At 45.8% G+C, this 26,038-nt stretch overlaps 1 pseudogene across 1 annotated transcript; it reads left to right on the top strand.

Annotated features, from left to right (window-relative positions):
• Positions 1 to 1,313: 1,313 nt before the first annotated feature.
• On the top strand, positions 1,314 to 21,954 carry LOC310723512 (signal transducer and activator of transcription 1-like; annotated as a pseudogene). Its single transcript, XR_014538196.1, has 14 exons — positions 1,314 to 1,534; positions 4,250 to 4,394; positions 4,497 to 4,592; positions 5,045 to 5,157; positions 5,884 to 6,042; positions 6,135 to 6,228; positions 13,032 to 13,091; positions 13,173 to 13,202; positions 13,305 to 13,395; positions 13,491 to 13,529; positions 14,134 to 14,217; positions 15,633 to 15,698; positions 16,757 to 16,851; positions 21,324 to 21,954. The product of XR_014538196.1 is annotated as a signal transducer and activator of transcription 1-like (transcript).
• Positions 21,955 to 26,038: the final 4,084 nt, after the last annotated feature.

The following is a 26,038-nucleotide window of genomic DNA, read 5'->3' as shown; positions in this document are numbered from 1 at the left end:
GAATGTGAACTCTGACTGCCTCCTCACCTCACCTATATTTTACCTGACTTTACTCTGACTTTACTTATAAAATCTTTCAAATCTCCACCAAATCTAGTGGAACATCTTCCCAGAAGAGTGGAGGTGTTCACTGATAAACGCTCAGGTGCCAAATGCAATTCCAGTACAAAGCCATATTCATGGTTTTTAATAGTTTCATCCAAAAGAATCTTTAGATAGAATCCACTTTCTTTGCATTTCCTCTCCAGATTCTGAGATTTTTATTTAAAAATCAGAGAAACCATCAATAAATATGTTTACTCAAAGTGAGTCATATAACTTCCACTTCTGCTTCAATTTTGCCGTGTAGGAGTCACACTGGGTTTGGAGCCCTCTGTGAACGTTACACTTTATATGGTGATGCGAGTGTGTATCTAAACGTTAATTATGGGCTACATAATTTGTCCTTTCTTTACTGGGGGCCTGTAACAAAAAATGACATCCCGGAGTGACTACCAGTATCATTGTGAAGATTTTATTATGATTTTAAATGTATTTATTCTGCCTCCTAATGCTAGATTAGTTTATTATTTTGTTCTGCACCATACATACAAGTGATCATTACTTTTCAAGAGATATTCTGCCTATTAAAATAGCATTATTACTATCATAATCACATTTTTTCAGAGTCATTGCTTTTGAAATTAAAATAGACTTATTTATGTCTATGTTTGGTGGGTGAATAAAAAACAAACAAACAGATGCTACATTAATAACTAGAGTTTGACCGATAGTGGATGTTACCGATACTGATAGCGGGGTTTGGATCGCGCTTGCCGAATAACGATTAATCAGCCAATACTGGATTAAAAAAAGAAACAAAGAAACAAACAAAAATAACACTCCATGTAAAATGGTACTGAGCTTTATTACAAGTATAAAAAATAAAAAGGTCCTGAATCGTAAAAATGTGATTACTGAAATAAATCTGAATATATTTATTGGTAAATATAATTATATAATTAATAAATTATGATGATAAATATAATATAGTGCTCTCTGTCTCTCTAGTCTCGTGTGGAGAAACAAAAACAAACACACTGACATCAGTGATTCGCCTCTAGAGGCCGGAAAAACTATCGGTATGGATTTTTGCCAATAGCCGATAGTTCCAGCAACTCAACTCAATTAATAACTGTCACGCGGCGAATGCGGAGACGGAGGCGGAAGTAGAAGCAGGCGTGTTTAATGGGTCAGAGGTCAGGAGCAGGACTACGCCTTCCGTGGAGCCCGGAGGCGGGGCGACGCTCTCGGCGGAGACCGGAGACAGAATAATGCCTACAGCGGAGACCGGAAGACCCCACAGAGACCGGGGACTGACCGACGACACCCTCAAGGGAGACTGGGGGCGCAGCGACACCCCTGGAAAAGACAGACAGCCGGAGGCGGGGGTGAGCAGTTTGCGAGGCTTACCGGCTGGTAGACCTCCTGGATGGAGCCCGATTGCGAGCAGCTCCGAGCGGGCGGGGCACGCACGCGAGCAGGAGCGCGATGCGTAAGGGAATCCCGGGGTATGACAGCCTCCGAAGGGGGCGTGGCAGGGGGATTCCTGACAATAACTAAGGGAAATTTAGTTTAAAAGTCAACCATTATAATAAAATACAGATATGGTAGGAGTAAAACATATATTTAAAATAAAATTTTACAAATATGTCTCTGCCAGATGGCCGTTTCAAATGTGGGGGTATGCGGGTGTAGATTGGGGACCCTTGCAGATTGACTTGCCTGGTAGACTGAGTATAAATTTTTAGTGTGTCGCACGTTAATGCTATTGTAGAATATCGTGGCTGTAGTTGTATTAGATTCATCCTTCAGTAAACAAAAGAAACTGCACAAGTGAATGAAGCTCTATCGGTTCTCAAAGTAAACACAAATCCCCATTACCTGACAATGAATTCAGATAAAAAAAAGTCAAGGAGTTTTCTGTTTTTTTTCCAACCAATTACATTTATGACATTCGGCAGATGCCTTTATCCAGAGCAAGGGCTGGTTAAGGTCTTTGCTCTAGAACTCAGCAGTGGCAGCCTGGTGGTGGTGGGATTTTAAATCATAACCTTCTAATCCAATTCCAGTGCCTTTACCAACTTCCATTTTATCACTTTCTTGCTAATTGTGATGCATAAAACACGGTCAAATTAAAATGAAATCATGTAAATAACCTGAGAGGAAAAATTGAGATGATTGTGATGATTTAATCTGTTGCTAGATGGCACTTTCTAGCCACTTTAAACATTTTTCTGAGCACATACTGAGACTCAGGGCCATGCACAGACATTTTTTTGGGACAAATTATCCAGTCGTTACAAATATAGAATTAAAAGTTCCTCTGTAGATGTTTTGTCACAAAGATGCCATTTTTTACAGGCGCTCGTTACTTCAGTTTTGTGTCCGAATGAATGTAAAATGCGGATTAAGTTTGATATAATTAATCTAAAACATTTTCATGTTGAGAAGGGCTCAAAGCGATGCAAGCCAAGACCAAAAGGAAGGTCATAGGGTGTTAGGGCAGTATGATTAGAACACACTTCCACATTTCAATCAGGGTCAATTAGGATGTATGTCTGATGGTCTTCAAGACCCAATGAGAAAGAAAGGCAGGCAAAGAAATCTATGCAGAATCTTTCAGATCTGAAGCAGGTACTAAACGTGTTGCATGGTCGGCAGGGTTTTGACTTGTGGGAACATAATGCCAATGTTCTGCCTTGTCGAATTCCTGATCCGTTGAACTCTATTGCTCACATATACATACCGCCTGGTTTCTTCTTGGTTTCTCAACTTTACTGTTACAAATTTTTTTTACAGCATTTGGGTTGAGTTAATATCCAATTAATTTTTAATAAGTTCTGCCACTTCTACTGCCAGGACAGCTGCTCCCAGCTCTAATCTAGGTATGTTGTGAGCAGACAGTGGAGCAAGCTATAGCCTTTGTGAAAGCATCTAAAAAAACTGGATTTCTGTCCTTTGTGCCAAAGATTTTTGTGCCAAAGACCTTTGGGTACACTCTGGGCATTTCAAACTTAGCTAGATCATGCAAAGAGCATTTTCAAGCCTTCCATTTAGCTTCCCTGTCTGTTGGTAAAGAGAAATCCCAGTCTTTTGTGTCAACTGTCAAATCACGAATGAGGAACTTTTCCTGGATTGTAACAGTCACTGCCAGCCCAAAAACGTCGAAAACGCTGTTGACTGTTGCTAAGACACCTCTACGTGTAAAATGCTTCTCTTCTGCATCAACAGAGAAAGCAAAGGTGTCAGCGTAAAGATTCCGTAAAGGCCCCGCTGAACAGGTGGAGTATTCTTTTTCAAATCCAGGTCCTTGAGGTCCTTTACATGATCCTCCACTGGAAAAGTTTTCATCACAGCAGGACTGTTTGATGCTATTTTATCTAAGTCTATATATAAGTCTCAGGTTTGAGCATGCTAACATCTCCTGAGTCTTGATTTGCCTTTTCAGCAAATAAACCGCTTCTTCAGCATTTGGCACTGATTTCAGTCCATCATCCACGTAGAAGTCATGCTTTACGAAGGCTCTTGCATCTTTCCCAAACTCGAATTCCCCATGTTAGGATGCACGATGAAGTCCAGAGATTGGAATGGAAAATGTACTTAATTACAAGAATTAAAGTGTGACAAACTGCTAAATATTCAATAAGATGTTTTACCTGCTTGAGCTTTGAATCCATGTTTGCAAATTTGAACTGCCTTTTTGCAGCTTACCTTCTCTCTTTCTTTCTCTGATCTCTTATTTTGTCAAGGCATTGGCATTTTTTGTCTACAAAGTGTGCCAACAACAGCAAATTTTGTATTTATATTAGATTAGATTGGGTTCAATAATTTGATTAGACATTTTAATTCTAAGAGTTTGGTAAAGGGGGCACCTCAGCAATGAGGGCAGAGGGGCAGTGAAGTATTAATTGTCCTTTTTTTTCTCCCATTTAAAATCACTTCCATTGGTCTTTGGATCACTAAATACACATCAAGTTTTCTTTAATTCAGTTGTACACTGTAAATGAAGTATTGTGTACACTCTATAAACCAGTTTACTACACTCAAATAACATTTCCACTCTTTCTGAGCTTTACATTACTCTCATCATGGTACGTTTACTCAATTTCAACATTTCCACAGTTATATTGTGAATAAAATATGGGTTTTTGCAAATCGGACCTGTTGATACGATTATTGACAGTATTATGATTATTATCTGGCACAGGGACACTGTAGCCCTTGATGAGTCCCTCGCAAGGCTGCGTTTCCATGACCTACTGAGTAAACTGGATGAGCTCTACGGTCGCATGAACCCGAGCAACAACTTTCTCCTTCAGCACAACTTCCGCAAAATACAACGCAACCTGCAGGTGCAGAACCGCCACAGATACACAATCCCACTAGTTCTATAACTTCCTCTCCTCGCACTATTCATTCAGATTGTTTTTTTTATGTTTTTATCGTCCTTGCAGGAGCACTTTCAAGAAAATCCGACGTACATGGCTATGATCATATCCAACTCCATGAAAGAAGAAAAGAGAATTCTGGAGATGGCCATTAGAACACAGGTACAGGACATGGGCTATTTTATATATCTGACTATCTGTTATTGATTCTACTTGGTTCGATATATTTAGTGAATACGGAGGCCACTCTGTGCAGCTGGAGATGGTTCCAAATCAACAACCTAAAGATCCATGAAATGACTGAGCAACTCAAAACTTGGAGGATAGATTTGGACTGCATTTAATATTTAATAGAATTAATATATACTACAGTGGCTCAAGACCACACGTTTGTTGCCACACCTGAACAATGATGTAATTGTAAACAAAGGACATTTGGTGATGAGGATGGATTCCTCTTTGAGTCTGGTTCCTCTCAAGGCACCAAGGGAGTTTGTTCTTACCACAAAAACATGTGCCAAATCGAACATGCGGATCACGAATATGGATGATCCGTTGTGGCAACCCCTAATTAGAAAACCCAAAGATAGTTTTTGTGTCTGTCTTATGTACAGCTACCAAATCGGAGTCTGGCAATCTGGATTCCTGAGAAAGTTATTAGGGCTCTTCTGTCCACTCTTCATTCTTTAACTGTATACCACCAGAGTGATAAGGCGAGCATTCAAATGTAAAATGGAGTATCACAAACCCTGTTTACCACCTTTCTAAACTGCTGCCCTTTGGCTGGTGCTAACAAACGCCATGCACCAAAACTTCAAGACACAAGAACAGCTTTTTCCTCCAGGCGATCCACTTCCTAAACATTTATATTCATATTATAACCATCTTATGTGCAACACATAAAAAGTTTCGAGACTCGCTCTGTTTACAAGAAAATTATTTATTTATATATGTTTCAGTGGTGTTCCTGCCACTTCTGGAACGTGTCTTGAAAGTCTTCTTTTTGAAACACCTGCAATTCATGCTGCATCTCCGCAATGGTGTCAAAACTTTAAGTCGGATTTTCATCTGGCGAGTAGGGTGGTTACGGAAGTGAGATCATGTGGATTGCCTGTTGCCTTGAAAAAGTAATTTGTTTCCTTTATAGAAAAATTTACATTTTATTGCTGAAATTGCCTACAAGAATATCTGTGAAAAAATAATAATAAGTAAATGGTGGTGGAATGGATTGAATGAGTGTGTGTTAAGTGTTAAGTCCAGGTTGTACAGTTGCACACATTTGAGTGTGTGTGTGTGTGTGTGTGTGTGTGTGTGTGTGTGTGTGTGAGTAGATGAGTAGCTGTCCATCTACTGTTCAATATGGTTTCCATTGTCTGAGTGCATATGCATGACAGACAGTGTGAGTTTTATACCTTTTTTCTGTAAGTTAACCAAAGTAACGTGTACACCACAGGTTTACCTCAGTAGCTGAGTGTTTGCAGCAGGTTCGTCATCAGCTCAACACGCTTCAGGAGCTGGTGCAAAACTTCACGTACGATAACGACCCCATCGCTTTGAACATGTGCTCAATGCAGGAGCAGGTGTTGTCACTCTTCAAAAACCTCCTCATCAAGTACGTCATGTTTTTTGTCTGTATTTGGCTTGGCTTTGTGGTCAGGATTACATGCAAGTGCAGGATGCGAGTGCTTGTGATGTGTTTTTCAGTTCCATTGTGGTGGAAAGACAGCCATGCATGCCCACTCATCCGGGAGAGGCCCCTGGTGCTGAAGACTAATTCACAGTTCAGAGTTCAACTCAGGTATGTAAATAGAACATGAATGAACTCACGCTCAAGAGTTATATTGAGTGATACTGGAACAGTTCAAATTTGATGACTCAAATTAATATCTTTATCGAACAACTACAGATCAACTAAAAGCTACACAGTTATCTCAAAAGCTTGTACCTCACCTCAGATAACTAAACACTACAGGCAACTCAAATAAAGTTAAAGTCAAATAACCACAAATGAACTTAAATGTACACCAGTTTACTCAATCCAGAATAAACGTCTTTAGGTTACGTATGTATGCTGTGTCAACGATGCTTTGAGAATGTGTCCATGGCGTCACCAGCGGGATGATGTCACGACCAGAAAGCTATAAAAAGCAGATGGAGTGAAGTTGGCACCAGCTTCTGTAAGGATTAGGAAGTGCTGCAGGGCCAGTGTGGCATGGAGACGCAGCATCTCGTTTGTTCAGGGAACTAGGTTTTCATACATAAAGTAGAAACATTCCCTTTCAGAAACTCGAGCACATTATCTGTGTAAAGCTGCATTAAGACAATGTTTATTGTTAAAAGGGCTATACAAATAAAAATTAATTTAATTTAATTGAACTCCTGGAAGCAGCATGGCGGGAGGAAAGGCATACAGGCGTAGCCTCGGCAATGCCTGAGCCAAGGCGTCCAGCCCCAGAGGGCCTGGGGAAGAAAAGGAGAACCAAATGGGGCAGTGTGGTGTCTCTTGAGTCATGAAAAGGTCTACATGAGCCCTGACGAATCTCTTCCAGATCTGCTCCACCACATGACAGTGGAGCCGCCATTCCCCGGGTATTAATCCCTGTCTCGTCCGGGCATCTGCTGCTTCATTTAGGCTGCCCAGGATGTATGCTGCACTCAAGAAGCTTCCCTTGAACCCACAGGAGGATCTGGTGTGCCAGCCTGTACAAGAGACATAAGCGAAGACCCCCCTGGTGGTTGATGTACGAAACCACCGAGATGTTATCTAAATAGTACAGAGGAGATTGCCCCTTCGGGAGAACCCTTGGGTCCTGAGCCACCACTGAAGGGGTCTCATGTGCAGTAGGCCAAGGGGAATCACATTGCACTCTGCTGCCATAAGCCCGACCAGTCTCTGGAACTGCTTGACAGTAAGTGACTGCTCTTCTCTGATCCTGCTGATGGCCGTAATGATGGACACAATGCGGACAGGAGATAGCTGCACGCACATAAGGGTCGACTCTTGTAATGGAGAAATCACACTCTTTTTGCCGTTCAGCCAAAACCCTAGCTCCTTTATGTGAGTGAGAAAAACATCTCAATGCCGGGCCGCTAACTGCTCTAAATGAGCTAATATCAACCAATTGTCGATATAGTTTAGGATGCAGATGCCTTGAATCCTCAGGGAACCAGAGCCACAGCCACACACTTTGTGAACGTGTGGGGTGAGAGGGCAAGACCAAATAAAAGAACCCAATATTGGTATGTTTCGACCCAGAAAGAAAACCTCAGGAACTACCTTTGAGAAGGGAGAATGGATACATAAAAGTATGCATCATTTAGATCTACCATAACATACCACTCCTCAGATCTAATTTGCGACACAACCTGCTTGAGGGTCAGCATCTTGAACCTGAGCCTCAAAAGTGAGCGGTTTAGCTGACATAGATCTAGGATAGGACGCAACCCACCATCATTTTTGGGAACTAGGAATTACCGGCTGTAGAACCCTGACTTTCTGTCTGATGAAGGGACCACCTCGATGGATTTCTTCCTCAAGAGAATGTCTACTTCTTGTTCCATGACCAGGGCCTGCTCGGTTCCCACTAGGGTGGGACACAACCTATCGAACCAGGCGAACAAGACCCAAACTGAATCATGTAGCCTCTGTCTACAGTGAACAGGACCCATTGGGACATGTTTGGCAAAGCTTCCCAGGCTGCCAGATAGTCCCTTAAGGGTATCAATCTCTCTGAACTCTGGTATGGCACCAGAGACTGACCTCTGGTATGCCCTGGTGCAGCTTTAGGAGCTTCGAAGAAGGTGCAACATTTCCTTTCTCAGCATGGTCCCCAGAACATCATATGTCAGGACTTTTTGGCCAAAGCCCTCTTATTGAAGATGACAGTCCTCAGATCTGCCAACTCCTGAGACTTTAGTCCAGAGCGTCTCACAGAATCTGTTTATGTTCCTCCCAATGACGGGAGATGCTGGGTTGTGGTTGGGGCTGTGCCCACCGAGCAGGGAAAGTGGGAGAAACTACTGAAATGCCGCTGACTGTTTCTTAGCCTCTTGGAACTGTAACGGAGGTGCCGAACAGTCGGCGTTAGAGGCGGCGTCCAGCAGCAGGGATCTAAGCCACAAATGCCTTTCTGTGGAGGCTAGGGTGGCCATAGGCCAGCCAATGGCCATTGCAGTCTCCTTTGTGGCCCTGAGAGCTAAATCCACCATACGGCGGAGCTCCTGGACCTTCTGGCTGCCCGAGATGTCTCCCACATCCAGCTTTTGCAGCAGGTCATCCTGATACGCCTGCTCGAGCCACAACCTACATAAGCTCCTTAACCTCCAACTCAAAAGTCCCTGCCCCCCCCAAGCCCCCCCCCCCCCCCCCCCTCGTCGACATGGGGAAGAAACCGCCAAAGCATGCGAACGGGAGCTGGACTTGGCAGATGAGGCAGCCCATCTCAAAACCATCCCAATACCGCGAAGAGAGGGGGCACCCTCCTCAAAGAGTGTCTGCTCCCAGACAAGCCACACAAAGACTGTGTGTATCCCCACTTGTGATATAGCGGGGGCAGGGAGGAACACACAGTCGGTAGCTGTGTCTAATCTCGTTCTCTTTAGCCATCATTTTAAACAAACAATAGAAAACACACAGAGCACTTCATAAACAAACAGAAGCTAGCACCGACTTCACACTATGTGCTTTTGTAGCTCCCTGGGACAGATTACATTGCGCTTTCCATTGGACAGATTACACATTTGATTCAGAGCGTGGACAACATGAAAGCGCTTTCAAAGCAGCGTCTTGTTCCCTCAAGGAACCAGGGTTACATACCTAACTTAGAGATGATCTTTGTCTATATAAACAATGAAATATGTACCACAGGTAACTCAAATGACCTAATATAAAGTACTAAACACCACAGTTAACTCATATTTTATCTGCACTTTTGCACGACTGCTACATTTTGCACTTCTGGTAGATGCCAAACTGCATTTCGTTGCTGTGTACCTGTACTATGCAATGACAATAAAGTTCTATCTATCTATCTATCTATCTATCTATCTATCTGTCTGTCTGTCTGTCTGTCTGTCTGTCTGTCTGTCTGTCTGTCTGTCTGTCTGTCTGTCTGTCTGTCTATCTAAATGACCACATATTGTCAGGGATTCACCCTGCCACGCCCCCCTCTGTAGCTGTCAGGGATTCACTCTGCCACGCCCCCCTCTGTAGCTGTCAGGGATTCTCCCTGCCACGCCCCCCTCGATAGCAGTCACGCTGCTTCCCAAGATTACCGACAGCTGTGGCTCATGAAAGATCAGACTACATAAACTCACGTTCTTGAGTCACAGGCGGTCGGTCGTTGTATTGTCATGCAGGTAAATCACGTGGCTGCTCAAACGCCGGGATTCCCCGCTGGCTATTTCTCCGAACTCCATTTCCTTATTGGAGTACTCATTGCCGAAAGCTTTACTTGCATTGGGATTAGGCGTTGGACATTCGCGCTCATAGTGGATACTTCGTTACGAGCGGATGTCTGTGTTTGCTTTTGTTTTCAATAGTTTTATGAGTGTTTTGTTTTTTGCACCTCAATAAAGAACATGATTGGACTTTATCTGCTTCCGCGTCTGCAGCCTGACAGAACGACCGACCTAAACAGAACGCGGATTCGACACACCGCGTTTCCGACCGCGACGGATCGGCAGCTGAACCCGGCTTCGGATTTCCTCCGGAAGCTCAGTGCCGCTCCTCGCAGATCAGATCCACAGAAGCCGGATCATGAGAGCGCGGCTGCGCCACGCCCCTCAGAGAGCGCGAGGGGATTACCGGCTCGTTACTCGGGGAAAAAAGACGAATTGGGCGGATTTCTGCAAGGCATCGGCAAAGATGTGGCTGTTAACATTTCCCGGTTTCCTTCCAAACGAGCCAAGATTGCCCTCTGTATTTCCCTCCTGTCTGGTGAAGTTCTTGCCAAAGCCAGCTCACTATGGAGCGCCAAAGGGGGCAAATTCGGCTCACTCGCCGAATTCAGCGGGCTGCTTCTGGGGAAGTTGGGGATAGAGGGGGTGGATCTACACTACAGTCCCCTTGAGGAGGAAGGTGCTCCATTCCAAGGTTCTCAAGAGCACGCGGCTCCGTGCCGGATCTCCCATGAACCTGCAGCTCAGCCCCAATGTTTTGATGAGAGGGCTGCTTCATCTCAGGGTCTCTACCAGCATGCTGCTGTGTTCCGGGGTTCTCGTGGACGCACCACACCATCTCCGAGCGTCGGCGAGCTCACCATGCCGTCACAGAGCTTCTACAGGCGTGCCGCTCTGTTCCGAGGTTCCCGTGGGCGTGCCACGCCTGCCACGTCTCCAGGAGCGTGCTTTCCCGCCACAGAGTCTTCACGAGAGCGGCGCGCTGCCACAGAGTCTTCACGAGAGCGCCGCGCCGCCACAGAGTCTTCACGAGAGCGCCGCGCCGCCACAGTGGCGTCACGAGAGCGCCGCACCGCCACAGTGGCATCACGAGAGTGCCCCGCCGACCCAGAGCCGTCACGAGAGCGCCGCGCCGCCCCAGAGCCGTCACGAGAGCGCCGCGCCGCCACAGAGCCTTTACGAGAGCGCCGAGCCGACACCTCCGGTCACAGAAGGCGAAGTGACTCCTCCGAGTCCCTCTCCAGACGACGCCACATCCCAGAGCCCCTTCCGAGGCGACATCTCGCCCACGGAAAGCTCCGCCCAGCTCCAGGTCCCTCAAGAGAGCTCCGCCCAGCTCCAGGTCCTTCCAGAGAGCTCCGCCCAGCTCCAGGTCCCTCAAGAGAGCTCCGCCCAGCTCCAGGTCCCTCAAGAGAGCTCCGCCCAGCTCCAGGCTCCTCAAGAGTGCTCCGCCCAGCTCCAGGCTCCTCAAGAGGGCTCGTCTCGGCTCCTGGTCCCTCTTGAGAGCACGACTCTGCTCCAGGCTTCTCCCAAGAGCTCGTCTCCGCCTTCGAGCGACCCCACGAGCTCGTCTCCGCTTCAGTGTCCTGAAGAGAGCTCCACTGATGCCGTGGACCTCCAGGCGAGCCCTTCTCCGCTCGTGGATCTCCAGGCAGGCTTCACCCCATTTCCAGGCTGCCCAGTAGGCTCCGATCTGCTCCTAAGGGTCCCAAGGAGCGCCCCTACGCCAAGGGTTTCCCTGTGCACTCACCCCGGCTCCAGGACTGCGAAAGGGAAGTCGAACCGCTGCCCCTGGGTTCCACAGAAGCCGACGTCTCGCCCCCGGGCTCCACAGAAGCCGACGTCTCGCCCCCGGGCTCCACAGAAGCCGACGTCTCGCCCCCGGGTCCTCTTCAGGGCGAAGGAATGCCCCCGAGTCCTCTTCAGGGCGAAGGAATGCCCCCGAGTCCTCTTCAGGGCGAAGGATCGCATCCAGGCTCCACGCAGGGCGAAGGATCGCATCCAGGCTCCACGCAGGGCGAAGGATCGCATCCAGGCTCCCTGCAGGGCGAAGGATCGCATCCAGGCTCCCTGCAGGGCGAAGGATCGCATCCAGGCTCCACGCAGGGCGACGTCGGTCCTCCAGGTCCCTCTGACGGCGACGTCGGTCCTCCAGGTCCCTCAGAGGGTGGTACGACGTTCCTGGTCTCCGCCCGGGACGTCCTCCACTCCCCGGTCATTGTCATGGTTGGCGTCCAGTTCCGGTTCCCCGCCATGGAGGTCGCTCCGGCTCCAATCCAATCCAAGGGCTTTACTCAGCCTCCCGTCAGCACCGAGGGCGTGGCTCCGTTCCGGCTCTCCGCAGAGGATGCTCACCAGGCCTCCGTTGCTCCCAGGCGTCTAAGGAGGCCTTCCTCGGAGTGCCCTGGCCCGCCTGGCATAGGTGGGTTTTGGGGCGTCAGGTGTCGCCCCTGGAGGGGGGGGGGTACTGTCAGGGATTCACCCTGCCACGCCCCCCTCTGTAGCTGTCAGGGATTCACCCTGCCACGCCCCCCTCTGTAGCTGTCAGGGATTCTCCCTGCCACGCCCCCCTCGATAGCAGTCACGCTGCTTCCCAAGATTACCGACAGCTGTGGCTCATGAAAGATCAGACTACATAAACTCACGTTTTTGAGTCACAGGCTGTCGGTCGTTGTATTGTCATGCAGGTAAATCGCGTGGCTGCTCAAACGCCGGGATTCCCCGCTGGCTATTTCTCCGAACTCCATTTCCTTATTGGAGTACTCATTGCCGAAAGCTTTACTTGCATTGGGATTAGGCGTTGGACATTCGCGCTCATAGTGGATACTTCGTTACAAGCGGATGTCTGTGTTTGCTTTTGTTTCCATCGGTTTATGAGTGTTTTGTTTTTTGCACCTCAATAAAGAACATGACTGGACTTTATCTGCTTCCGCGTCTGCAGCCTGACACATATGAACTGAGTTAACTTACATTTATTTTGATTTAAATAAACACCAATGTCAATAATGTTTTCTGAAATGACCATATCTTTACCTAAATGTAATTTTAAGTGACCATATATTAAGGGAAAATGCTAATGAAAACCAGAGTTAACTCAAACCAAAATATATAAATTGATATATAATTACAATAGATGAGCTTAGAAATAATAATTTCTGCTTTAATGCTGTGTATTGAACGTTGTGTTTACCTTTTCACTAGGTTGCTGTTGAAGCTCCCGGAATTGAACTGCCAGCTAAAAGTCAAAGTCTCCTTGGATAAGTACGACGATATATCAGAATACTAAACTTACCCATTTTTATTACCTGTAACTCATTGTTTCATAAATCATTTTCTCTATAGAGACTTAACAGATAAGAATACCTTCAAGGGGTAAGAGATGAAACAAATGTTCCTAATATAACACATGGTACTTTTTTTGGAAAGCCCAATGAACGGTTGATGTTAGATCTTTACTTTCATTTTCTGGTGTAGCTTTCGTAGGTTTAATATATTAGGAACCAGCACCAAGGTCATGAATATGGAGGAATCAAACGGCTGCCTGTTTGCTGAGTTCCGGCACTTGGTACGAGTTACATACTAAGTTATTGCGATATTGATTTATCTCCTTTGACGTTAACTATCCAAATCATAATTATTTATTTATTTGTTTTCATACAGCAACTGAAAGAACAGAAGTCAGTTGGTAGAGCCAATGAGGTTGGGAATTTATAACTACTGTCTTAACTGGATATCATCTATAATAATAATAATAATAATAATAATAATAATAATAATAATAATAATAATAATAATAATAAAAATAAAATAAAATCTAATACATTTTTGGCTAAATGTTTTGGGACATCCGACTTTCTCAGCCATATGCAGTTTTTTCCCAAACTGTCAGCACAAAGTTGGGGGTAATGTTTCCCTTTAATTGAACTAGGAGACCCAAACCTGTTCCAGCATGGCAATGCCCGTGTGCACAAAGCCAGCTCCATATAGATATGCTCTACATGTTTTGAAGTGGAAGATCTCCTGCTACAGAGCTCCAACTCTATTAATCATGCATGGATGTAAACGTCACATTCAGGCAAGACATCAGTACCTGAATTTACTAACATTCATACCTGTGAATGAGCACAAAATCTAGTGGAAAATCTTCCCAGAAGAGTGGATGTTATCACAACAGCAAATGGAAGCACATAATTTTATGGTCAGGTGTCCCAAACTTTTGTCCAGCTCTAGATTTTTAAAAAGCAGGGGTCTGCTTGTATGTTATGTATGATGTGAGTAACAAGTCTCTTTTTTCTTCTTCCAGTCTCCTCTTCTCATCACGAAACAACTTCATTTGGTCAGCTTTGAGACTCAACTCAAGCAATCAGATATCACCATCGATATAACGGTAAAATAAAGACATAGTAGATACAGTGGATATCCAAAGTTGAAGGGAATCTTTGAGGAGGTTGAGTATTAAGTGTACTGTGTTTTCCTCCATTACTAAGAGAGGCCTTAATACAGACAGCCGCATTCAAGTGTCCATCAGTGAACAATGATGGAACTGTAATGAATGGACATTTGGTAATGAGGATAAGGATGTTTTTTTTTTCCAGTCTGGTTCCTCCAAAGTTTACTTCCTCATACTATCTCAGGGAGTTTTTTCCCTCACTGTTGTCCCCTCTGGGACATTTTTGTCTCTTACAGAAGAACTTGTGTAAGACATATAACAGGAGAAAAGCTATGATCAGACTCCCCTCACCCCCACACATTGAAGTGGAAGCTTAATATTTTGTGGTTGTTTTGAAGGCTGGAGACTTATTCTGGAAAGTAAAAGGAATCACGAATCAACATGGCTGCCATTCCATACTGTAACACCATGCAGTTCCATATAGACCGCGGCTCATTGGAACAGACTTCACCGTACAACAAGACGATGAGCCGAAGCATACGTCCGAGTTCTGTAAGCGTTATTTAGAGAGCAAACAGTCGTCTGGAGTATATTTATCATGGAATGACCTGCCCAGTCACAGCACCTAAATCCTATTAAACTGCTCTGGGATGAAGTGGGTTCTAGTGAAGAACATCTTTAGAATGTTTTATAAGAGGCACAGCAAAGTATTTCAGCTTTCAACAATTGGAGAAACAAACTGTCCGGATGCCGAGAGTGTGTAAATCTGTTCTTCATGCTAAGGGAGGATTTTTCAATGGAAATAAAGTGAAACATCTTGATATTTATAAATTTGTTTGGTCAAAGAAAATCTTCAAACTGTTACATTGCCAAGTTTGTTGCATAGAAACAAAAGTAACATGCATGTGTGTCTCAAACACCATAACAGCATCACTCTTTCCACATTTTTGACAGGGACTGTATTACAATGCAAAAACCATAATTAAGCTAAATGTTAAATGCCTAGTAGTTTTACTAACTTAAATAAATATTTTAGATAAAATGAAAATTCGTTGGTCAGATGGTTTTCTTTTAGGAGAACAGCTCTGATTCACAAAGATGCTTCGAATTTAAAAAAAAAAAAAAAAAAAGATTGATGGAAGCAGTCTCCAGTGTCAGTGTTTTCTAATAGAGTAATGTAATATGACCCCCTGTGATGTTTTGGGTTATACTTATCTACAAAAATAGATAAGAAAAAGAGACAGATGAGGGAGTGTTTATAGCTGCAATAATGTAACTGAGAAGAGGAGCGAACTCATTTTGGAAATGAAGTTGTGTAAAATTTAAAGGGAAAAGTCGGCATTATGGAGGGAAAAATCGACACAATCAACCTTGAGTGTTTTACTGGTTAAGTGTTTCATGTCCTGTCCTGATGTCCCACAGGTCCTGAGGCTCAGGGAGACCAGGACACTGCTGTCAACTGGTGTAAGTTTATCAAGGTGAGCAAATCACTGCAGCTTATTCCTGTCACTGTAACGCTCATACAGACCTGCTTTGTTTCTTCAGTCCTTAGGTTGTTTCACTTCTGATGGCTGTATATCGTATATCGACGTCGTTTTGTTAGCTTGTAATGGGAACATTAACGTAGGCTCTGTAACAGGAACCAGAAATGATTAGTTCACCCCCTGAGTCCCTTCTCCGATTCAAGTCTTTGGTTAATTTGTTTTTAGATGTGTTTGCTTTTAAATACAAACAATAAGTTCATAATTCCTAACTTATTTTACATACAAGCTTTAAACTGTATCTGTAAGATGTGGAAAATCACATTCATAAAAATGACATGGGGACCAGGAGCCTCAGCTGAGAGTTGAGTTCAGGTTTAATTTTTTTTACAAAATGTATCCTTGGCTGAACAAGATTTAAATGTACAAGTCGGTAAAATTATGTTATCTTACGATCCATGCAATACACAGCTCCTCATGCTCCTTAAGGTTTGGTGTAAAGGTTGAATTGTTATCGCTACCTACAGGACACTAATTGTAATAATTAGCATAGAATTTGCTAAAATCTTGATATAAAGAAAGGAAAAAGGAAGGGAGGAAATATAGAAAGGAAGGGATGATAGAAAAGAAGGAAGGATAGACAGGAAGGAAGGAAGGAAGGAAGGAAGGAAGGAAGGAAGGAAGGAAGGAAGGAAGGAAGGAAGGATATAAATAATACAAAGGAGAATATAAAAATAAAGAAGGAAAGAATTAAAGAGGAAGGTAAAAGAAAGAACAAAAGAAAGAACAAAACCTAGAAAAAGAATATAAAAAATAAAGAACAAAAAATAAATAAAGAAAGAGATATTATAAAAAAAAGACAGTTTAGCATTTACCAGATACATAAATAAAGTTTTATTGACTTGTTGTTATGTCTGCAGGAGTAAATATTTCCTGATATCACTGCACATGACTGTTTGATCTGTTTGACCCTGTAGAGATAATGCCATAATAAACGGAATCTACTACCATTTCTCTTTACCTGCACTTACAGTTGCCATTTGCTGCATTTTTAGGAAAACATTCACGGGGCATCGTTCAGTTTCTGGCTGTGGCTCGACTCCATCCTGGAGCTCATCAAAAAACATATACTTTCTTTTTGGACTGACGGGTGAGTGTAATGCGACACTCTTAAAACTAACCTCTTGAAAGAAGCACCATTGCTTTTCACCTTTAGACATGTTTTTTGGATATTTTTAATTCAACAATTATAGAAGGATTCTCCAGTGTCAGTAACATTTAAAAACACACTGTATGGGTAAAAGTTTGTGGACACCTGACCATAAGATCAGTGGTTCTTTTTGAACATCCCATTCCACATCTAGTTTTGCTTTTCAACAGCAAGCTTCATTTGCTGTTATAATAGGCTCCACTCTTCTTGGAAGATGTTCCTCTAGATTTTGTCGAGATCTGTGTGAGAATCATTCAAGTCAGGTAAGTGAGGAGGCCTGGAGTGCAGTCAGCATTGACATTCATCACAAAGGTGCTCAATAGGGTTGAAACTTTATATCAAGTGATCTTCCACTCCAGCCATATCTTCATGGAGCTGGCTTTGTATTTCACGTACACACACCCTTTGTGTAGATTGATGGGAGCAGAGCATGCTAAGTTTGTTCTCGAGGGAGTTGACTGGAAGCACTGCGCTCACAAGTCTATGCGCTTGCTCCACTCCCATTGGTCACTCTTCCAGGAGGGTGCCCTCACTCCTCACGGTTCTGGCCCCGCTCATTATGAGGCAGAGCGGTGCTCCAATTCCTGGGTTTTGCACCTGCCCGGTCCAGCTCCTTTTCACAGGCTACGGAAGCACGCCTTTTGGAGGTTGCTTTTCCATGCGCTCTAACTCAATTCCTCTTAGGCTAGTGAGCCCGAGAGCGAGGAGCTCCTGGAGGTTGTGACACGGGTCGTAGAGAAGCTAGATATAGCTTGGCCAGCCAATAAGCATAAAGGCCCTCTGTTCAGTAATCTCCACAAGGGCTCTGGTGCGAAGCCCCGTGAGGTGACAGATCTGAGGACTGTCATCTTCATTTACATATACATTTGCGGCATTTAGCAGACGCCCTTATCCAGAGCGACGTACAAAAGTGCTTTGAGTCTCTAGCAATGAATAAATCTACACCGGTACGCCAGATTACAAACGTAATATAAATATAACTTTTGAATTCTACAGAGCAAACTTGGAAAGTGCTAATTTAGGTGTTTCAGGAAGATATAGGTCTTTAGTCGTCGCTTGAAGATAGTCACGGACTCTGCTGTACGGACATCTAGGGGAAGTTCATTCCACCACCTTGGTGCCAGAACAAAGAAGAGCCTTGAAGTATACTTAGCTCTCATTTTGTGCTGAAGGATCTCAGACAGCATGGTGGAGTGCGAGATGTGATGAGGTCTCTGAGTTAAGATGGCGCTGGTCCATTTTTGGCCTTGTAGGCAAGCATCAGTGTTTTGAATCTGATACGTGCAGCTACTGAAAGCCAGTAAAGGGAGCGCAGCAGTGGGGTGGTGTGAGAGAACTTGGGCAGATTGAACACAAGCCGTGCAGCTGCATTTTGGATCATTTGCAGTGTACGAATAGCGTTCAGGGGAAGACCTGCCAGCAGAGAGTTGCAGTAGTCGAGTCTTGAAATTACTAGAGACTGAACAAGCACCTGGGCAGCCTGTGTGGACAGAAATGGTTGAATCTTAAATAAGAGGGCTTCGACCAAGAGGTCCTGACAGGACCTTCTGGGGGGTGATAGGAGGGCGTGTAGCACCACATTCCTTGGTGCCCATTTCTCACTGGCCCCTTCAAGGAAGCCTTCAGTAACCCTGCCACGAAATGTGGGCACTACCAGCTCCAGCAAGTTCGCTCCTCGGTTTCCACCTGGCATAGTTGTGGACCAGGAGGAATTGCCACTAGAGCTGAATCAGGGCATTGCCCCAGCTCTAGGCTTCCTGGAGGTCAATCTCGAGAGACTGATACCCTTAAGAGACCACCTGGCAGCCTGGGAAGCTCTGCCAGATGTGTCTCAATGGGTCCTGCGCACTATAGAACGAGGCTATACAATCTAGGTTGGGTCTCGTCCGCCACGTTTCAACGAGGTTTGTCCCACTCCGATGGAAACGCCTCTAGGTTACGTATTTAACTCTAGTTCCCTGAGGGAACAAGACGCTGCATCACAATGCTAATGCTTCCGCATTGTTCATGCTCTGAATCACGTGTGAAATCCGGCCAATAAAGAGAGACGCAACGGCGGGGTTACATCACGACCAGGAAGCTACAACGCACGCAAGTGGTAGAGCCGACACTAGCTCCTGCAAAGAGAAGGGAAGCGCGGTAGGGATGCAGGGAGTTTGGCTCAGAGATGCAGCATCTCGTTTCCTCAGGTAACTAGGGTTACATACGTAACCTAGAGACATTCTGAGAGTCCAACCATGCTCCACTGGCCAGTCTCTGCGTAGTGTGAAAGAGCACAGCCATAACCTCCAGGTGCCGAGCAGGAAACGTGTCACCAAGGGGTGTTTACCCAGCAACTGCTCAGCAAGTTAATTGGGGCCAAGTTGTGGTGCTCACACCACGCAGAGAACAGATGCCATTTAGCGGCATACAACCTCCTCGTGGGGGGAGCTCTGGATACTACCTCACTACTTCAGTAAAGAGACCAGCTGCTAGAAACTGTGCCCCCTTAGAGGCTACACTAAGGTGCCCCCTGCCTGGGAAAGAAGGTTCTTTCCAAGGAGGTTCCTTGAGGAGGGACACCAGGTCCGCAAACCATGGTCTGCCCATCTATCGAGGGGCCACCAGGAGGAGATGGACTCCATCTCGGCGAACTCTCTCCAGAACTCCCAGGAGCCGCACGATAGGGGGAAAGGCGCACAAGTGTAGCCTTGGCCACGTCTGTATCATTGTGTCCAACCCTATGGGGGCTGGGTGAGTGAGGGAGAACCAGAGGGGACAGTGCGATGATCTTGAATCGCAAAGAGATTAACCTGTGCTCTGTAAAAACGTTGCCATATATGACAACCTCCACCATTCCCGGGCCTCAGCCCTTGCCTCAAGAGGGCATCTGCTTCCTGATTTAGGTACCCAGGGATGTAAGCAGGTCTTAATGAGAGCAGTCTTCCCTTATATCTTAATGCCAGACTGCCAGAAGCTATAATTATGCTAAAACTCAACCAATCGTCGATATAGTTTAGAATGTGGATACCCCGGAGTCTCAGCAGTGTCAATGCCGCATCTATGCACTTTGTGAAGGTGTGAGAGTGCAAGGCCGAATGGGAGGATCCGATATTGGTAAGCTTTTTCCCCAAAAGCAAACCTCAGGAACCTCCTGTGAGTTTGAAAGATGGATAGGTGGAAGTATGGGTCCTTTAGATCTATCTTGACAAACCAGTCCTCGGACCTGATCTGAGACACAACCTGCTTAAGGGTGAGCATCCTGAACAACTAGCAAACGGTTCAAGGAGCGTAGATCTTGGCTCAGACGCAGTGTGTGTAAAGGGACCACCTCTATTGCCTCCTTACCTAAGAGAGTGAGTACTTCTTTTTCCAAAACTAGAGCCTGCTCGGGTACCACCAGAGTGGGACACACCCCGTTGAAACGAGGTGGGAGAGGACCCACCTCTCCCACCCCGTTGAAACGAGGTGGGAGAGGTGGGTCCTCTCCCACCTCGTTTCAACGGGGTGGGAGAGGACCCAAACTAAATGGATTATCTATCTGAGCCCCCCTTCGAGCCTTTGACTGAGGCTTCATGAAGGCACCTTTCAGTTAAGACTGCGTTCTTGCTGGCTATCTGCTCTCTAAGAAAAGTAGGTGATTTACAGTCCCTCTCTGTGGCTCCCTCCTTTTTGGAATTCACCCCAGGCATGGCTAGTTCCTTCCTGCACCCAAGAGTGGGTTATGTCCCCAAGGTGCCCCTGGTCGTTCTATGACCTGCTAGGCCCCAGGCAGTCAATCCTCCTCCATTTCAGACCCCAGACCAGGAGAAGCTGAACTGGTTGTGCCCAGTCCAAGTTAATCTGCTACAGCCCTCCGAGGAGAGGCCTCCCTGCTTATAAGTAAACTCTTAGTAGATGGATTATTGATGCCACCACAATGATTATTGATGCTACCACACCTACGCATCCTCTGGTCTCCCCGCAACCTTTGGGGTCAGAGCGCACTCAACCCGGAGTATGGCAGCCTCTAAGACTTAGTGCTCTGGAGTGTCCCTCCAAATCCCCCCCCCCCCAAAAAAAAAGAAATTATAGAAATAAAAGAAGGAAGGATAGAAAGGAAGGAAAGAGATAATAGAAGAAAGAAAGGATAGATGGAAGGAAGGAAGAATAGGAAGGAACAACAGGACAGAAAAAATAGAAAGAAAGGAAGGAAAGAAGGGAGCATAGCAAGAAAGGCAGAATAGAAAGGTTGCTACCGTATCCAATGGCATTATATACAATTGTGTGTCTTCAACTAACAGTTTGGAGAAGAACCACATATGGCTGGTCAGAGTTCCTTCTGACCAATCGCAATTCCAGACTTCTTTTGTTCTGTTGACCATATAGTGTGTCTTTCTTGTACCTGCGTGTCTGCTGAAGAAAATAACTATCATACCTTGCACCATCTGCAGGTACATCATGCGGTTTGTGAGTAAGGAGATGGAGCGTGCTCTGCTGAAGAACCAGGAGTCTGGGACGTTCCTGCTGCGCTTCAGTGAGAGTCATCTTGGAGGAATCACCTTCACCTGGGTGAAGCAGGCAAACGGTAACAGCTCTCACGCTTCCACATCAGATCTAGACAAGGAACGGGAACCGAATAGCTTTTAACCTGGAGAACCTCCTTGTGTTTCCAGCGTGGATAGAAATGAAGGATAGATAGATAGATAGATAGATAGATAGATAGATAGATAGATAGATAGATAGATAGATAGATAGATAGATAGATAGATAGATAGATAGATAGATAGATAGATAGATAGATAGATAAACTTTAAACTTTCTTTCGGCTTCTCCCATCAGGGGTCGCCACAGCGGATCATCCGCATGTTTGATTTGGCACATGTTTTTATGCTGAATGCACTTCCTAACGCAACCCTCCCCATTTATCCCGGCTTGGGACCGGCACTAAGAGTGGCTGGGGTTGGTTTCCTGACCGGGGATCAAACCCCGGCCGCAGCGTTGAGAGCGCCGCATCCTAACCACTAGATAGATAGATAAGGTGTGTATATAGATACAGTAAACAGGATGTACAGTATGTAAGGTGTATATAGATACAGTATACGGGATGTACAGTATGTAAGGTGTGTGTATATATAAATATATATGAAAGTTATCTCCCCGTCCAAGAAAGATACATCTCCCTACCTTATACCGTATAAGTTATAACTTCAGTGACTTCAAAATATAGAGCAGCACTCAGAGACAATCACTTTTGAACATAAGGTGTTTAATGAATGGGACTACACATAACACAGGACTAAACTAAACACTAACATACATATAAGGAAAGAGAAATTAGGAAAATGAAGAGAGAAAGAGAGAAGAAAGGAACAGAAAGGAATGGCAAGTTTAACCTCAAATTGACCACAACCTAACAATAATAATCACGGAATCAAAATTCACGGTAATAAAGGGGTTTGAACTTAAACACGCGTAAAATTTTTGTGGCAAAGTTTTTGTGGCTAAATAATTAAATATTAAATTATATATAATTATAAATGGAATTAAAAACCCAGCCATTAGGGTTGCACAAGCCAGTGCACTCTTAGTGCCAGTCCCAAGCCTGGATAAATGTGGAGGGTTGTGTTATGAAGCGTAAAACGTGCCAAATGAAATATGCGGATCAGGAAAGAGAAATTCAAAACGGATCGGTCGAGGCCCAGGTTAACAATGACCGCCACAGGTATCGTTAGCCGACAGGGTACCAGTGGAAATTTTGCTACTGTTGGCCGAAGGAGGAGAAGGAGAGGAGGAAGACGTCTACAGGCAGGGAAAGAAGAAGTGTAGGAGAGTGGAGATTCGGGTTGGTACTTAAAATCTTGGTACTATGACTAAATAAAGAGAGAGAGGGAGCTGATATGACGGAGAGGAGAAATTGAGATATGTGTGTTCAGGAGACCAGGTGGAATGGGAGTAAGACCAGAAACATTGGAGGTGGGTTTAAACTGTTCTATCATGGTGTGGATGGAAAGAGAACTGGTGTAGGGGTGATCCTGAAGGAAGAGTACAGTAAGAGTGTAGTGGAGGTGAAAAGAGTTTCTGATGTCATCAGTGCTTATGCTCCACAAATGGGTTGTGAGATGGAGGAGAAAGAAAAATTCTGGAGTGAGTTAGATGAAGTGGTAGAAGGTGAACCTAGAAATGAAAGATTGGTGATTGGGGCAGACTTTAATGGGCATGTAGGTGAAGAAGTAATGAGGAGGTAATGGTAGGTTTGGCTTTAAGGAGAGAAATGTGGAAGGGCAGATGGTGGTAGATTTTGCTAAAATGAAGGAAATGGCAGTGGTGAATATTTATTTTAAAAAGAAGGAGGAGCATAGAGTGACCTATAAGAGTGGAGGAAGTTCTATGCAGGAGATGCAACCTGAAGGTGATTGGAGACTGTAAGGTGTTGGCAGGGGACAGTGTAGTTAGACAGCATCGGATGTTGATCTGTAGAATGGTTTTGGAGGTGAAGAAGAGGAGGAGGAGAGTGAAGACTGAAAGAAGAATAAGATGGTGAAAACTGAAAAACGAAGAGTGTAGTGTGAGGTTCAGGGAAGAGGTCAGACAGGGGCTCGTGGTGGTGAAGAGGTGCTGGATGATTGAAAAAACTACTGCAGAAGTCATGAGAGACAGCTAGAAAGGTACTTGGTGTGACATCTGGAAATAGAAAGAAAGACAAAGAGATGTGGTGGTGGAATAAGGAAGTGCAGGAGAGTATAAGGAGAAAGAGGTTGGAGAAACAGGATTTGGATCAACAGAGTGATGGGAAAAGTAGGCAGGACTACAAGGAGATGCAGCAGCAGGTGAAGAGGGATGTGGCGAAAGCCAATAAAAAGGCATATGAGGAGCTGTAGGAGAAGTTGGACACTAAGGAAGGAGAGAAGGATTTGTAGCGATTGGCCAGGCAGAGGGACCGAGCTGGGAAGGATGTACTGCACGTTAGAGCAATAAAGGATGGAATTGAAAATGTGTTGACTAGTGAGGAGAGTGTGTTAAGAAAATGGAGGGAGTATTTTGAGCAGCTGATGAACGAGGAAAATGAGAGAGAGAGAAGGTTGGATGATGTGGAAATTGGGAAGAAGGAAATGGATAGGATTAGTAAGGAGGAAGTGAGAGCAGCGATTAAGACGATGAAGAGTGGAAAGTCCAGTTGGTCCAGATGACATACCGGTAGAAGCGTGGAGATGATTAGGAGAGAAGCAGTCGAGTTTTTACCATGTTATTTTTATCAGTTATGGGAAAGAGAAGTGGAAGCCTGGCTGAGAGAAGAGGTGACCATCTGTGAGCAACAGTATGGTTTCATGCCGAGGAAGAGCACCACAGATGCATTATTTGCTTTGAGAATTTTGATGGAGAAGTATAGAGAAGGTCAAAAGAATTTTCATTGTGTGTTGTGGATTTAGAGAAAGCATATGACAGGGTGAAGAGAGAGGAGTTGTGATATTGTATGAGGAAGTCTGGTGTGTCAGAGAAGTATGTGAGGGTGGTGCAGGACATGTATGAGGACAGTGTGACAGCAGTAATTTTTGCATTAGAAACAACAGACTGGTTCAAGGTGGAGGTTGGACTGCATCAAGGATCGGCTCTGAGCCCTTTCCTGTTTGCAGTGGTGATGGACTGGTTGACGGACGAGGTCAGACAAGAGTCTCTGTGGACTATGATGTTTGCGGATGATATTGTGATTTGTGGTAAGAGTAGGGAGCAGGTTGAGAAGAGCCTGGAGAGGTGGAGGTACATGCTGGAGAGAAGGGGAATGAAAGTCAGTGGGGTTCAAAACCCCTTATGAGAGATACTACATCAGGGACCGTGACGTCGCCCGGTATGGCGCAGCCGGGGCCCCACCCTGGAGCCAGGCCCGTGGTTGGGGCTCGTATGCGAGCGCCTGGTGGCTGGGCCTTCCCCCACAGGGTCCGGCCGGGCTCAGCCCGAAGGAGCGACTTGGGGCCGCCTTCCAGTGGGCTCACCACCTGCCGGAGGGACCGTAAGGGGCCGGTGCTAAGAGGATCGGGCAGCAGTCGAAGGCGGAGGCCTCGACAACCCGATCCCTGGACACGGAAGCTAGCTCTAGGGACGTGGAATGTCACCTCGCTGGCGGGGAAGGAGCCTGAGATTGTGCGTGAGGTTGAGAGGTTCCGACTAGAGATAGTCGGGATCACCTCTACGCACGGCCTGGGCTCTGGAACCACACTCCTCGAGAGAGGATGGACTCTTTACAACTCTGGAGCTGCACATGGTGAAAGGCGTCGGGCTGGTGTGGGTTTGCTTATAGCCCCCCAGCTCAGCCGCCATGTGTTGGAGTTTACCCCGGTGAACGAGAGGGTCATTTCCCTGCGACTACGGGTCGGGGATAGGTCTCTCACTGTCGTGTGTGCCTACGGGCCAAACGGCAGTATAGAGTACCCGGCCTTCTTGGGGTCTCTGGGAGGGGTGCTGGACAGTGCTCCGACTGGGGACTCGTCGTTCTACTGAGAGACTTCAATGCACACGTGGGCAGCGACAGTGACACCTGGAGGGGCCTGATTGGGAGGAACGGCCCCCCTGATCTGAACCCGAGCGGTGTTCAGTTATTGGACTTCTGTGCTAGTTACAGTTTGTCCATAACGAACACCATGTTCAAGCATAAGGGTGTCCATCAGTACACGTGGCATCAGGACACCCTAGGCCGTAGGTCGATGATCGACTTTGTGGTCGTTTCATCTGACCTGCGGCCGTATGTCTTGGACACTCGGGTAAAGAGAGGGGCGGAGCTGTCAACTGATCACCACCAAGCTGGACAGACTCGGCAGACCCAAGCGTACTGTAAGGGTCTGCTGGGAACGTTTGGCCGAGCCTCCTGTCAGAGAGATCTTCAACTCCCACCTCCGGCGGAGCTTTGACCAGATCCCGAGGGAGGCCGGAGATATTGAGTCCGAGTGGACCATGTTCTCCACCTCCATTGTCGAAGCGGCCGCTCGGAGCTGTGGCAGTAAGGTCTCCGGTGCCTGTCGAGGCGGCAATCCCCGAACCCGGTGGTGGAAACCGGAAGTAAGGGATGCCGTCAAGCTGAAGAAGGAGTCCTACCGGGCCTGGTTGGCTTGTGGGACTCCTGAGGCAGCTGACGGGTACCGGCAGGCCAAGCGAACTGCAGCCCGGGTGGTTGTCG

The sequence above is a fragment of the Silurus aristotelis genome (genome assembly GCF_946808225.1).
Source record: "Silurus aristotelis genome assembly, chromosome: 3".
In the NCBI taxonomy this organism is placed as follows: domain Eukaryota; kingdom Metazoa; phylum Chordata; class Actinopteri; order Siluriformes; family Siluridae; genus Silurus; species Silurus aristotelis.
The sequence above is the reverse complement of the archived record's forward strand: the minus strand, read 5'-3'. Positions and strand labels throughout refer to the sequence as shown.